The sequence below is a fragment of the Peromyscus leucopus genome, chromosome 16_21 (genome assembly GCF_004664715.2).
Source record: "Peromyscus leucopus breed LL Stock chromosome 16_21, UCI_PerLeu_2.1, whole genome shotgun sequence".
Taxonomy (NCBI): domain Eukaryota; kingdom Metazoa; phylum Chordata; class Mammalia; order Rodentia; family Cricetidae; genus Peromyscus; species Peromyscus leucopus.
The window spans coordinates 24,057,185-24,071,577 of NC_051084.1; the positions used below are offsets into that span (position 1 = coordinate 24,057,185).

The 14,393-nt window shown below is 42.9% G+C and overlaps 1 pseudogene; it reads left to right on the plus strand.

Moving 5' to 3' along the window:
- Window positions 1-2,996: 2,996 nt before the first annotated feature.
- Window positions 2,997-13,346, plus strand: LOC114698515 (annotated as a pseudogene).
- Window positions 13,347-14,393: the final 1,047 nt, after the last annotated feature.

Below are 14,393 nucleotides of genomic sequence, written 5' to 3' on the forward strand. Positions count from 1 at the left end.
CCTCACCAACAAGTCCCAGGTCACATGGAGAGACCCTTTCTTAAAACACAAGGTGGATGCCTCCTGAGCAATGATACCAAAGTTTGACCTCTGACCTCTAAACACATGCACACAAACATGCACGTGCATACACATGCCCTTGTACCCGTACACACAGGCACACCAGCCTATATACCCACCTAAAGGGTCACTGTAGGGGTTGGACAGAGGAAGGTGTGAACCATATGAAGAGATAAGAAGGAAAACCCAGTGCAGACTGGGTTTTCATCAACCTGGATCCGCTTCGAGGAGTCTAATGCCAGGTGGTTCATTGTCAGCATATTTAAAACACAGTATAATTTGGGAAAAGGTTTCTAGGCAACAATCAGTCCAATTCTAAGTGTACAATGAAGTTTAAGGTGTGACTACATAGAAACCCCTTTACAAACTGCATGTGACCATGAGGGAGCATTCTATACCTAAAAGGCCTGGAATCGAATCTGTCCTATCGGTAGCATAGAGGTCAACAGGCTACAAAGGACATGTGACATCTCCCCTAAGAATGGGTACAAAGTGAGTACAAGGACCTCTGTGCCCCCCAACACACACATATGCGTACACACACACACACACACACACACACACACACACACACACACCAGGTTTTTTTGAGCTGATTTTTTTTTTCATCTCGCCATCGTTACTTAGAAAGGAGAGAAAGTCAGAGGCGAAAAGTCACTTGAAGGAGTTTGAGAGGAGGAAGGCGTGAGTGAGTTAGCGCACAGAAAAGCAGGCCAGCACTCGGAAGAACGAAGGCTGCCTTTTATCTGAGTCAAGAGGAGTGAAGGACGGGACATTAGTCAAAAGTTCAGGAGCCATCGAGAGGCAGCAGAGATGGTGTTTGGGCCAGGTGTGCAGAGTGGAGGCGTTCTCGCACAATGCCCTCAGTTTTCTCAGGAAAATCAAAGGCAAGGTCATGAGCGAAGACTAAGATTTGAGGCTGATTGGAAGGGACAGGGCTGGAGCAGCCACTCAGATGATGCATTAGGAGGGGAACGTGCAGTAAATAAGAGAATCACTAAGCAGCAGCAGGCAGAGCTGTGACATCAGTGCGGCACAGCTAGCAGGGACGGCGGCACTCAGGACGAGATGATGTCCCTGGCAGCCATGGGAATGAGGAAGCAGGCCTGAGATGGAAGGGAATGTACCCTAAATATGATGTACCCTAAAATATCAGGCCGGAGCATTTACACCAGGCAGCGCAGAAGGCTACGTCTCGCTGCCTTCCCACCTCCTGTAATTCCCCATCATGACTATTATTACAAAGGGTTACATTTATTGTATCCCCAAAAAAAATTGTTGTCTCCCCCCACCCCAAATTGACAGCTCATATCCTACCTTGTTCATCACTCCGCCAGCAATGAAGAGTAAAGTACCCACCACACCCAAAGGGACCAGTTGTGTACTTGACCTGGGCCACCACACTGTGAGCTTCTCACCTTGATGTTATTCCAGTTCCAGCTGCATCTTCCTTTTTGACTTTTCCCCTGGTGGAGACTCTGATCATGGGACCTGTACACACCCTGGATTTGATCTGCCTGTTCTGCTTTGCCTAGTAGCTGTGCTGTCCTTTCACTGTGAGTACCTGATTCCGCAGCCCTCATGCTCTCCTGGTTACTGCTCCAGCATCCTATCCCAGCATACTGGCTAGAGTCAGTGCATCTGTTAGGATTTTTGTGCTGAACTTTGCCTATGAAGAAGTGATATCTACCCAGAATGAGAGGAAATCGTCTTTCTGGGATATAGACAGCATAAGGAGACAGAACTAAACGGATCAGAGTTAGAATCATAACAGAAAAGAGCTAGCATCTGATACCATAAGAACAAAGATCAGAAATATGTCAAAGACCAAGAAACAGAAGGAGAAACAAAGAAACAGTAGAGATGAGGATGCCAAGAAGGCATCAAGTTCCCAACAACAAGCCTAAACTTGTGAGTCAGAGGCATATGACCCAGCTCAGCTCTGGCTCACAGCCCAAGGGACAAAAAAATAATTATAATAAAAAATAATAAGCCTTAAGAGTTGAAGAGATCTGCTGGCGGGTGTCTTTCTGTATGCTGTGAATGTGTTGCTCTGATTGGTTGGTAAATAAAGCTGCATTGGCCTATGGCAAGGCAGCTTAGAAGCAGGTGGGAAATCCAAGCAGATATAAAGAGAGGAGAAAGGAGAGGAGGGAGAGAAAGGAGGAGCCCGCCACCCAAGGAGCAACAAGCCAGCAGACTGGTAATGCCACAGCCATGTGGCAAAACATAGATTAATAGAAATGAGTTGATTTAAGATGATAGGGCTAGCGAGCAAGTAACTGAAGCCATTGACCATATAGTTTGTAATTAATATAAGCCTCTGAGTGATTATTTTATAAGCTGCTTCAGGACCGCAGGGCTGGGTGGAACTGGAGAAACTTCAGAGATCATTCTACTCCAAATTGTATTCATTCCCATATGCATGTGTCCTAGTTAGGGTTACAATTGCTATGATGAAACACCATGAATGAAAGCAAGTTGGGGAGGAAAAGCTTTATTTTGGCTTATACTTCTGAATCATAGTCCATCACTGACAGAAGTCCTGCCAGGAACTCAAGCAGGGCTGGGACCTGGAGACAGAAACTGATGCAGAGGCCATGGAGGGGTGCTGCTTACTGGCTTGCCTTCCATGGCTTAGAATCACTAATTAAGAAATGCCCTACAGGCCTGCATATAACTAGATCATTTTCTCAATTGATGCTCCCTCCTCTGCCATGACCTTAGCTTGTGTCAAGATGACATAAAACTAGCCAGCACGACTGACCTCTTGTCAACTTGACAAAGGAATATATCACTTAAGCAATACTTTCCTTTATTATTCATCCCCAAGATCTCATATTAATAGGAACATTATGGCAGCAGAGTAGGCTCTATGGACTATGTGCTTCTATGAATGCCTGGAGTACTTGAAACACAAGTTGGGAAGACTCAAAATGCTGGGCTGAATTAAATACCTGATGAGGATAGTAGTTATTTCAGCGAGTTGGGGTCAGCATGCAGTCAGTACTTTGCTCTGGAAAACCATACGGTTCACCTCTTCATCTCAAAGTATGATAAGGAAAACTGGTACCAAATTATTTCTAACTCAGTATTCAAGAGTTGTTTTAGCCTACCAGCCATGTAACAGAATAGAGTCTCATCCACCCAGCAGAGAATGTGGTGGCATCTTTTGCTAATGTTAGATGGGCAGTCACAGAAAGAAGAGCATGTTCAATAGACTCAGACCAGAGGTCAGGTCTGAGCCTACCCTTGAGGACGGCCTTCCTTGCTTTGAGAAGCTCCCAAGCAGGCACATTTCCTTCCCAAACTTGCCTCAAGATGAGCCTCCTCCAAAGATGACCCTGGCCATTGAGGAGGCTTTGCAGAAGATCTCCACACTACAGAATGAGCTTGCTGCCCTTAGACCTCAGATTGCCAAGGTTGCAACCCGGCAGGAGCAACCAAGGCCCAGCGCAGGTCACTTAGATTCTTCCACCTCTGTCTCTCACATCACCACCTCCCTCCCATCCCCCTCCATTGCAGCTCCACCAAAGTATGTCTGTTTTGATCTGATTTTAAAGAGAGAAGAGAGCAAAAACTCAGTGCTGGAAAGACTTTGGCTAAGAGCCTCCCAAAGAAGCCTGACATGCCAAATATCCTTGAGATATGAACAGTGTAAAGCTATGGTCAGTCAAGAGATCAGAGGAAGACAAAAAGCCTAAGCCAGTGGATGCTACTGACCCTGCTGCCCTCACAGCAGATGTGCTGAAATAGACGTTTGCTTGGCAGTATCGACACAATAGCCAAGGTGAACTTGAAAGAGAAATTCTAAAACTAGAGTCAGAGGCTACCTCAGTTCTGGAGTTCTACTTAAGAGTATATTGTGATATGTTTTTGATAGGTATAGAGGGTTCATCTTCAAGTATGGAAAATATTTGTAGGGCTTCGGTACACAGACAGTCTATTTGTGCATGTTTCTGTGCATTTTCAAAATTTTCTTTCTTTCTTCCTTCCAGCTCCACCTTCTACAGCACACACAGTTTATCCTCTAAATTCAGGCAGGCCTCACTCCAACACTGCAGCTGCTGCTCATGACCATCCACGGTACTGGCATCTCCAAAACACTGGGGTCTCTTGCTGCATGCAACTGAGCTACACTTTCGCCATTCACTTTTCCTGGGCTCTCTTTGTGGTGCCAAGCCACAGCTTCTCTGCATGGCCCTTTTAATCCTGGCCTGCAGCTGCTATTAAGGCTGCACCTTCACCAATGGCCTCTCCTGGCTTCTCACAGTGCTAAGTCTCAGCTGCTCTCCATGACCCCTTAATGCCTTCAAAACCAGCACTACCTGGGAGATTCTTACATGTGACCACATTCAGCTGCCAGAGCAGGGTACAACCTTGACCATCTCTGGAATATGCTCTGTGTGCTGACTCTGAGGAAACACTCCCAGAAGATTTCACCTCAGAGATGCTGGTCTCTTCTTAATTGCCACTAATTTCTTAGCTGCAGCTGACCAGCATTAATTGTCTCAATAAAGCAAAGGTTCTTCATTGGTCCTGGTCTCTTGTTAAACACAGTAGATTCTTCAGCCCTAACTGACCAGGTATCACAGATTCTTAACTCAAATGTAGAGTCTTTGCTTCCCTCTGAAACTTCACAAGACAAGCCTCTATCCTCTGCACTGCTCTCAACATTCGTATCTTTCAAGCTCCTACAAAACAGCCTACTGAGCTAGACCCAAGGTCCAAAGTCTTCCCACAGTCCTCCCATGGCCAAGTCTGTCACAGGAATACTCCACTATGCTGTTCTAGTTTGGGTTACTACTGCTATGATTATACATCATGACCAAAAGTAAGTTAGGGAGAGAAGGGTTTGTTTGGCTTATGGGTCCACATTCATAATCCATCACTAAAGGAAGTCAAGAGAGAAACTCAAACAGGGCCAGAACCTGGAGATAAGGGCTGATGTAGAGGCCATGGAGGGGTGCTGCTTACTCGGCTTGCTTTCTCATAAAACCCAGGACCACCAGCCCAGAGATGATTCCACCCTCAATGTTCTGTCTGTCCTACATCAATCACTAAGAAAAAGCTCTACAGGCTCGCCTACAGCCCAATCTTAGAAAGGCATATTCTCAGTTGGGGTTCCTTCCTCTCAGGTGACTCTAGACTATGTCTAGTTAATATAAAATTAACCAGCACAGCAGGACATGTTGGAATTACCAGAAGACCTGTGCATTCAGGTCTGTTCTAATATTTGGTGTAAGAGATGAATCCAGACATCTATTACACATCTACTGTGTGCTTAATGCAATGATAACCAAGGCCATGAGAATAGTGAAGTCAGAGTGTATAATATCATGAAAGCAATGTCAAAATCTACCTCAGACAGAAGTATCTTCAGATGGCAAAAGGGACATCTTCCTTCTCTACTTGGATTAAGAGTAGCTTTCAGAGCAAGTGACAGCTGAAGAGGACAGACCACTTAGGAGAACATGCCACTGGAAAAGAGCATGCTGAGTTTGGCAAGTCCTAGGCAGCGTGGTTGGTGCCTCAAAGAGAAATCCAGCAGTGACGGGGCATAAGACTGAAGAAAGTGAGCAGCAGCAGATGACAGGGACCCTGGTCAGGATGAGTTAGAATCTGATCTTGCAGGTGAGAGGGAGGAATAGAGTGAAAGGAACAGGAAAGTGGAAGCCCACGCAATAGGAGCATGTAGAAAATGCAACGCTTTCTGGGATAACAACTAGAACTGTGGTTTGTGGTGATATATTCTTTGTAATCTAAGAAATAAAACCTGCCTGAAGATCAGAGGACAGAACAAGCCACCAGATTAAACATGAAGGCCAGGCAGTGGTGGCACACACCTTTAATCCCAGCACTAGATAGGTTGAAACAGAAAGTGATATGTGTGGACAGAGAAAAGAATATAAGGTGGGAGGAAACAGGAACTCTGCCCCTTCAGCCTGAGGAGTTAATGAGGTAAGAGGTGGTGACTGAGGCTTGTTCTGCCTTTCTGATCTTTTAGGCAAATTTTATTTGTTCAAAATGTCACCACAGTGGTTCCTCACAAATGTAGGCCATACGGTGGCATTCAAAGAAAGGCTCCCTATAAGAACCATCTTAGATTTCTTGAAGCTTCTCAGCAATAGGACAGTCAGCACTATTAGGAGATGTGCTAGCTTGGATGTAACTGACCCCCATATGCTCATGGGGAGTGGCACTATTGGAAGGTGTGGCTTTGTTGGAGTAGGTATGGCCTGTTGTTGTTTGTTCCTGCTCTTGGGGGGGGGGTGTCACCTAGCTCCCAATTAAATCACACACTGAGAGACTTATTATTACATGTAAATGCCTGGCCTTTATCTTGGCTTGTTGCTAGCCAGCTTTCCTTAGCTTAAATTATCCTGTCTACCTTTTGCCTCTGGGTTTTTTCTTTTTCCTACTTCTGAAATCTTACTCTTACTCAATGGTTTGCTGTGTAGCTGAGTGACTGGCCCCTAGAGTCCTCCTCCTTTTCTGGCTTCTTCCCTTTCTTCCCTTTTCTTTCACTCCCAGATTTCTCCTTCTATATATTCTCTCTGCCTGCCAGCCCTGCCTATCCTTTCTCTGGCCTTGCTATTGGCCATTCAGTTCTTTATTAGACCATCAGGTGTTTTAGGCAGGCACAGTAACACAGCTTCACAGAGTTAAACAAATGCAACATAAACAAAAGTAACACATCTTAAAATAATATTCTACAACAATGGCCTTGTTGGAGGAAATGTGTCACTGTAGAGGTGAGCTTTAGGGTCTCATATATGCTCAAGCTATGCCCAGTGTCTCAGTTCACTTCCTGTTGCCTGTATATCAAAGATGTAGAATTCTCAGCTCCGTCTCCAGCACTATGTCTGCCCGCATGCCACTATGTCCCACCATGATGATAATGAAATGAAACAAGTAAATGTTTTCCTTTATAAGAGTTGCCATGGTCATGATATCTCTTCACAGCAATAAAAACCTTAACTAAGACAGAAGTTGGTGCCAGGGACTGGAGTATTATTGTGATAGTCCTGACCATGATTTGTTAAGAGTAATGTGAACTTTGGGAGCTTGGCATTAAGAAAGCACTGGAATGCTTTAAGTGCTATTTAATATACTAGTAGGAGCATGGAAGACAGTGATGCTGAGAGTTATTTGAACTATGAGGGCCTGGCCCAAGATGTTTTGAAGGAGAAGAATATTAATGTGTTGCCTAGAGACCATTCTTATGATTTGTTGGTGAAGAATGTGGCTGCTTTTTGCCCTTGTCTGAAGAGTCTGCCTCAGGCTAAAGTAAAGAGATTTGGATTAATTCTTTTGGCAGAGGAAATTTCAAAACAGTCTAGTATTGACTTGGTTGTATAGCTATTGCTAGTCACTCTTCTACAGATTTATGATAAAAAAGAGCAAACTGAGAAAGGAAAAATACAAAAGGTACAATTTAAGGAGAAAAGGAGCAGCCGGAAGTGGAATGGAGCTAATTTCTCTGTTCAAGGAGATAAACAGATTAAGAAATGGAATGAAGGGAGCTGTGACCTCAGGGCAAGATCTCACTAAGCTAATTTTCCAAGTTGTGAAATGAATTTTTAAAAAAAAGCTTAAAGTAGGGTGGAGTGGTGCATTCCTTTAATCCCAATACTTGGAAGGCAGAGACTAGTGGATCTCTGAATTTGAGGTCAGCCTGGTCTACAGATCTGGTTTTGGTTTTGGGACAGCCAAGCTCAGGCAGTGAAGGAAACCACTGAAAACATAAAATTGGTGAAGATGTAATTGAATGAGGGGGCCATGTTCCAGCCCCTGTAAGAAGTAGAACTTGGCAGCTTCAGCCATGTGGTTCTGGAGTTAATGATTAAAGAACGGGGCTATGGAATTTGCCTCTGCAACCAAGGAAAGGCCCCAGGGCCAGGTATGTATCAGGGGTGTCCCTGAATGGAGGCCTAGGAAGTCCATTATGTGAGGCTATGCAGTTGAAGCCTGGATTGCCTTGGAGACCCCAAGATGTTGGAGATGCCAAAGCTGTGGGATACCTGTCAAGGAAAGCTGCTAACAGGGAGTGGAACCACACAAAAGAAAGAAGTATGCTGCAGTCAAAAAGCTGAATGGAGTTGGAGATCTGAAGAATTTTTTGACATCAGTCATAGAGATGCAGAGTATGGAGTTTGTCCAGCTGCTTTTTGGTCTTGCTTTGGTCCAGTATTTCCTTCACTATGCTCCCTTCGTTACATTTTGGAATGGTGATGTATATATCCTATGCCTTTATATGTTGGAAGTATATTATCTGCTTTTTTATTTTGATTTTATAAGGGATTATAGTTAAGAGATTTTATGACTCTCAGAAGAGATTTTGAATTTTGGACTTTAAACTATTTTTGAGACTGTGATAGACTATGGGAAATTTTGAAGTTGGACTAAATGCATTTTGCATTATGATGTGGTTACAAGCTTATGGGGGCCAGAGAGTGGAATGTGGTAATTTAAATGTAACTGCCCCCCATAAGATCATTGGGAGTGGTACTATTAGGAAGTGTGGCTTTGTTGGAATAGGTATGGCCTTGTTGAAGGAAGTGTGTCACTGTGGGGGAGAGATTTGAGGTCTCATATTTGCTCAAGTCATACCCAGTGTCTGAGCTTACTTCTTGTTGCCTGTAGATCAAAGATGTAGAATTCTTAGCTCCTTCACCAGCACCATGTCTGCCTGCTTGCTGCCATGTCCCACCATGATGATAATGGACTGAACCTCTGAACTTTATGCCACCTAAATAAATGTTTTCTTTGTAAAAGTTGCTGTGGTCATGGTGTCTCTTCACAGCAATAAAAAGCCTAACTAAGACAGGAGGCCAGTCTCCTCTTCAGTGAGTAAAGTGGAGGCTACTGTCTGCCCCAATAGTCTTACTAGAGAAAGCCAATAGCCAATACAGGAATCAAAATTGACAACTATTAAAAAAAAAAAAAAAACTTCCCACCCAGGTCAGCCTTTCTTTTTCTCTGTATTTTGGAGCCCCAGAATATTACCTGTTCCAAAGATACTGAGCATTTTATTTTCCAGAGCAAAAGCCAAAATGAACACTGACATAATCCTTTAACAAGTAGTCCCAGGCCTTGGTGATTTTATGGAAATATATTTAAAACCAAATTTCAGCATTTAAAGAACTTCTAAGACTTTGGAGTTTGAGATTTAAGGCATAAAGTACAGAGAGGGAGAGTTCTTAAATTATAGATAAAATAGTTTAGTCTTCTTCAAAATACATTTCCTGATGTTAAGGACATTTTAGCCTCCATGCCACAATGATAGAAAGTCAATTATATTCAAGGGGTTTGGCGCTGCCTTTACTCAACTGAGGTTTATAAGCAGGTTGTGTCTGTTAGCAAGAGCTGCCCACTGGCCTCTTACCTAATTTATCTTTCCATGAAGATTGGGGTCAGCAAGTACGTTGATCTTATCAGATTTTTTTTCATCTCAAATGTGGCATGATCTTAGATTTGTGTTTAGCCTATCAGAGTGTTTGATAACATATAATTGTTCCTGATAAATTTTAATGATGTAATTTTTTCAAAATAGATTTTTTTTCAGATCTATGAACACTGTGTTTTTACTTTTTAATCTGGATTTTTTTTTTTTTGTCAGTGAAAACGTATTTGACACACTGATCTTCTGTGTTTTAAATGAACTCAGATGAGACTCTGGGCATTGGTGATTTAATATAGTGACCGTTTCTTAAACCCACCTGAGAGGGTGTCACCTCTCACTATCTCATGTGATGTGGATGTAATCTGAGGAGCATCCCAGCAATGAAGTAAGAGAACTATACAACCTAGGAGACTTGGTCTCTTTTCATAGAGTTTTGTAAAGTCTCCACTAGTGAAGTTTAACTCAGAAATAGGTTGGTCTCATTGGATAGGCTGCATCTTGTGTAGCCATCTCTCCATCCCTCATTCTATTACCTCACCTCAGCAATGTTTCTTAACGCTCTGTGATTATCCATAAAATGTTTCCCAAGCCTGGCTGCTCATCAGAATCACCAGAAAATTGTTTAGAAAAATCCTTGCCTGAGATCTGAAATCATTAGGCAAAAAGCTCTAAAATCTGTAGTTTGTCACAAGTTGCCCATGATAACAGATGGAGCAAATGTGTTGACTGGTATTACATCCAGATTCAATCCATCCTTTTTGATAACAAACTCCATTTATGGACATCTCAAATTCTCTGTAAATTGCCTGTACCATTGTCTGAGGAATTTCAAGTCAGAAAACATTTACCATAGCATATCCTCCAATTTGACTATATTATACTTAGCTTTCATCACTTCCTTTTTGACCAACCACCAAAGCCCTACTTCTGGATGCTTTTCCAGCTCTAGACTTAAGACTAGACTGAGATAACCTTAACACCTTGAGGAAAACCATACACGTGGTCTATAGGGGTAGCTCAGTTGGCATAGTGCCTTCTCTGGGTTCCATTTTAGCCACAACATAAACCAAGTCTGGAGGAGGTGCACACCTGTAATCCAAGCACTTTGGAGGTACAGGTGGGGAGATCTGACATTAAAGATTATCCTTAGCTATATTGAGATTTTGAGACCAGCCTGGGCTACATGAGTCCCTGCCTCAGCAGCAACCACAGGTGGTAGGAGGTAAAGAGATGAATCCTTGACTACAGAGCAAGTTCAAGTTCAACCTGGCCTACAAGACACCTGTCTCAAAAACAAAAGCAAAAAGAAAGAGAAAACACTCCTTTTCCCATATATAATTGATAAGCTTCATGTTTCTAAAACCCATCTTAAACAGGAATAACTTACCCAATCTATATACCCAAATGCTTTCATCTTAAGTATACCATTCAATGACTACTGACAATTCTTTTAACTATGGAACAACTTCTATGAAAATATAGACTATCCCTAAAATCCTCCTATACTGTAACCACCTTATATTTTAAATTTTATTTTGTGTGCATGAGTGTTTGCTTGTACCATCTGTGTGCCTGGTGCCTATGGAGGCCAGAAAAGAGCATCAGGTCCCCTGTAACTTTAATTACAGTTCATGTGAGCCACTGTGTAGATACTGGGGATCGGACCTGGGCCCACTGCAAGAGGAGCCAGTGGTCTTAACCACTGAGCCATTTCTTCAAGCCCCAACTTTCCTTTGCTTGAACAGCAGACATCTACTGCGGTTTAAATCTGCATAGTCCCTTGGGCTAATTACTTTTCTATATATTCACTAAATATATAGCTCTTTTTATGAGGTGGCTGGCAAAATCTTGGCCCCCTATTTTAGTTCCATGTCCTTCTTACTTCAAATCACTAAATTTTATATAAACCTTGTGTGTTTTGCATACAACTCCTTTTACAAGTATACATGCTCAAAAAGTTGTCCCCAAGTTGTGACTTGCATCTTTCACATCTTAGAACAGAAGTTGATAGTTGCTATTATTCCCTATTCAGCACTGCTTTCTCTTTCAGTTTGTGACTTTGTCCTACCTTAAAAAAATGCTTACCAAATCTACTCACTTACATGTGAATATTATTAGTCACATACAGTAAATAAATGATAACTAGCCTACAATCCACAGACTGAGAGAGGTTATGTATAGAGAAAGGGAATGGGTGGGATACATGGATCTCCCTGGGAGGGGGAAACAGAATAGATTTTACTGCCAGGAGACAGTGGCACACACTTTTAATCCCAGCACTTGGGAGGCAGAGGTAGGAGGAGTTCTGTGAGTTTGAGGCCAGCCTGGTCTACAGAGTGAGTTCCGGGACAGCCAGAGCTACTCAGAGAAATCCTGCCTCAAAAACTAAAATAATAATAATAATAATAATAATAATAATAATAATAATAATAATAAACTACAATAGAATTAATAGCTCTTACAGGTGGAATGGTGGGGGGGATTGAAACAAGAGGATGGGGGGAGGGGATATGTGGGTGGAGAGTGGGGATATAGGGTTAAGGGAGGGAAAGCCAGGAGAGACCATGGGAAATGAGGGACATTTAAAGGATGATATGGAAACCTAGTGCAGTGGAAACTTCCTAAAATAGACGACGGTGATTCTAACGAGGTTTCCTCTCTTTCTGTTCCTCCAGAGCCAATCTCCCAGTCCCATCCCCAGCTCTGTAGCAGAAAACCTGCTGCAGCCCCCCATTTCCTCTCTGACCATATCCCCAGTGGATCACAAAGGTCTCCCCCAACTTTCCTTCCCCCAACTCATCCCAGTATCCCAGCCTCTAATACCAGCTTACCAAAGAGTGAGAAGAGGCTCTTGCTCCTTCTATAGGACTTTAATTTTGCTTTTACATTTCTGTCAATAGTTAATTTGGGCTTATTATTTGTACCCTGAATAAGGCAGAAGTTGATACTGATTTTCCCCCAAATGTGTAAAGTAATATTCTCCACATGGAATCGCTTTGTCAACATTAATGAAAATCAGTGGACAATAATATGTGGCTCTATTCCCAGCCTCTTGATTCTGCCTCATTCATCTATGTCCACCCTTTGTCAACACAGTCCTTTGAGCTAAGACATCAAAATCTGTTCACCATTCATAAAAACAGTTTGGGGACAGTTTCAACCCTAATTGCTAGTGCATTCCATGATACATTCAGCTCATTTGTATGTTTTCACTCAAGTGCTTGCACATAACTGAAGCAATGATATGAACACAGAGCAACCCCTAAGACCTTTCCTGGTTAACCGTATACACTTTTGGTGGTACATGCGTACTTCAGCCCTACATATTAGATGAATGTCATACTGCAGGTCAAACCAGAGCACTACAGGTAGACAGTGGCATCACGCTGAAGTTCACCCCACAGTCTTACATATAGATCCCTATCACACTGTAGTTCACACCACAGCTATGCATTTAAACTGATGTCACACTGTGTTCTACACCATAGCTCTACATATAGACCACTGCCACGCTGTGATCCACATCACAGCCCCAACATAGACCACTGTCACACTCTAGTCCACATCATAGCCTGACATACAAACCCACTCTCACACTTGTGGTCCATACCACATCCCTACATATGGGCCAATGATGTCACAATGATGTCCATTCACATCATAGCATACAGACCATTGTCACAGCAGTGTGGTCCATACCACGGGCATGGATATAGACTACTGTCACACTGGATTCTACACCACAGCCCTAGTCATGGACTACTGTCAAATCGCAGTCCGTACCACAGTTCTAAATATAAACCACTCTCTCACATCAGTCTACACCATATCTCGACATATGTACCACTTTCACACTGAAGTCTGTACCACAGTCCAATAAAGACCACTGTCAGAAGGTAGTCCATATCACTGCTACATTGCAGTCTAAACCACAGCCCTGCATACAGGCCACAGTTGCATGGAAATCCATGCCTCAGCCATACATATAGACCACTGTCACACTGCAGTCCACACCACAGCCCTTTACATAGGCTATGGTCACAGCGCACTCTACACCAGAGTCCCACATAGAAACCACTATCACACTACAATCCACACTACAGCATTACATATGACCAGTATCACACTACAGCCTACACCACAGTCCTAAGTAATCTGTCACAATGCACAATGTCACACTACAGCCCTACATATGGACCACTGTCACAATCGTGTATGTACACATTTGTTCACAGCAGATTTCATCCTGATAATTGCATGCCCTCTTCCTGTAATCTTTTCTCAAATCTCAATTTTCTCAATTCTAAACTGAGTTCCTTTAAACCCAGCCTGTGCGCTGTCACTACTAATTCTCTTAATCTTGACGATGACATCTGAAATCTAACCTTTGCAGGGCTTAGACGCAGGACAACCACCTTTACGATGTGTACAAATGCCACTGCACATTTGGATGGCATTTTCACTGTGTCAGGGCAAACCTAATTTCTGGTCTTCTTTGGCTGAAAGTCACCTTCTGGCTTGTTGATTCATAACTTGTATTTGCTATTGTGAATCATCTCTCTCATACAGCCGTTATGAGTGTTTTCTAAAACAAATCGCTGTGGGAAGTTTTTATTCATCCCAAATCATTTGTTTTTTAATGAAATAAAGGTCAGAGGAGCAAATGAATGGTTGAATTTAGATGCCTTATTCTGGAGGTTACATATACTCATTCTTTCCCGGGGAATGAAATAAGGCAAGGGAACTGCATGTTAAGAAGAGGGAGAAAGGAGGAGGTGGGGGAGACTTTGCTGTGGAACTGGCATGAATAAGGTGATGACTAAAGACATAGGAACACAGGGACGCAGTAATAATGGTCCCAGGCATGTCTTCATATGTTCAGTGTTCTCTTCCACAGACTCTTGGGAGCCACACTCTGCTGTCTGTC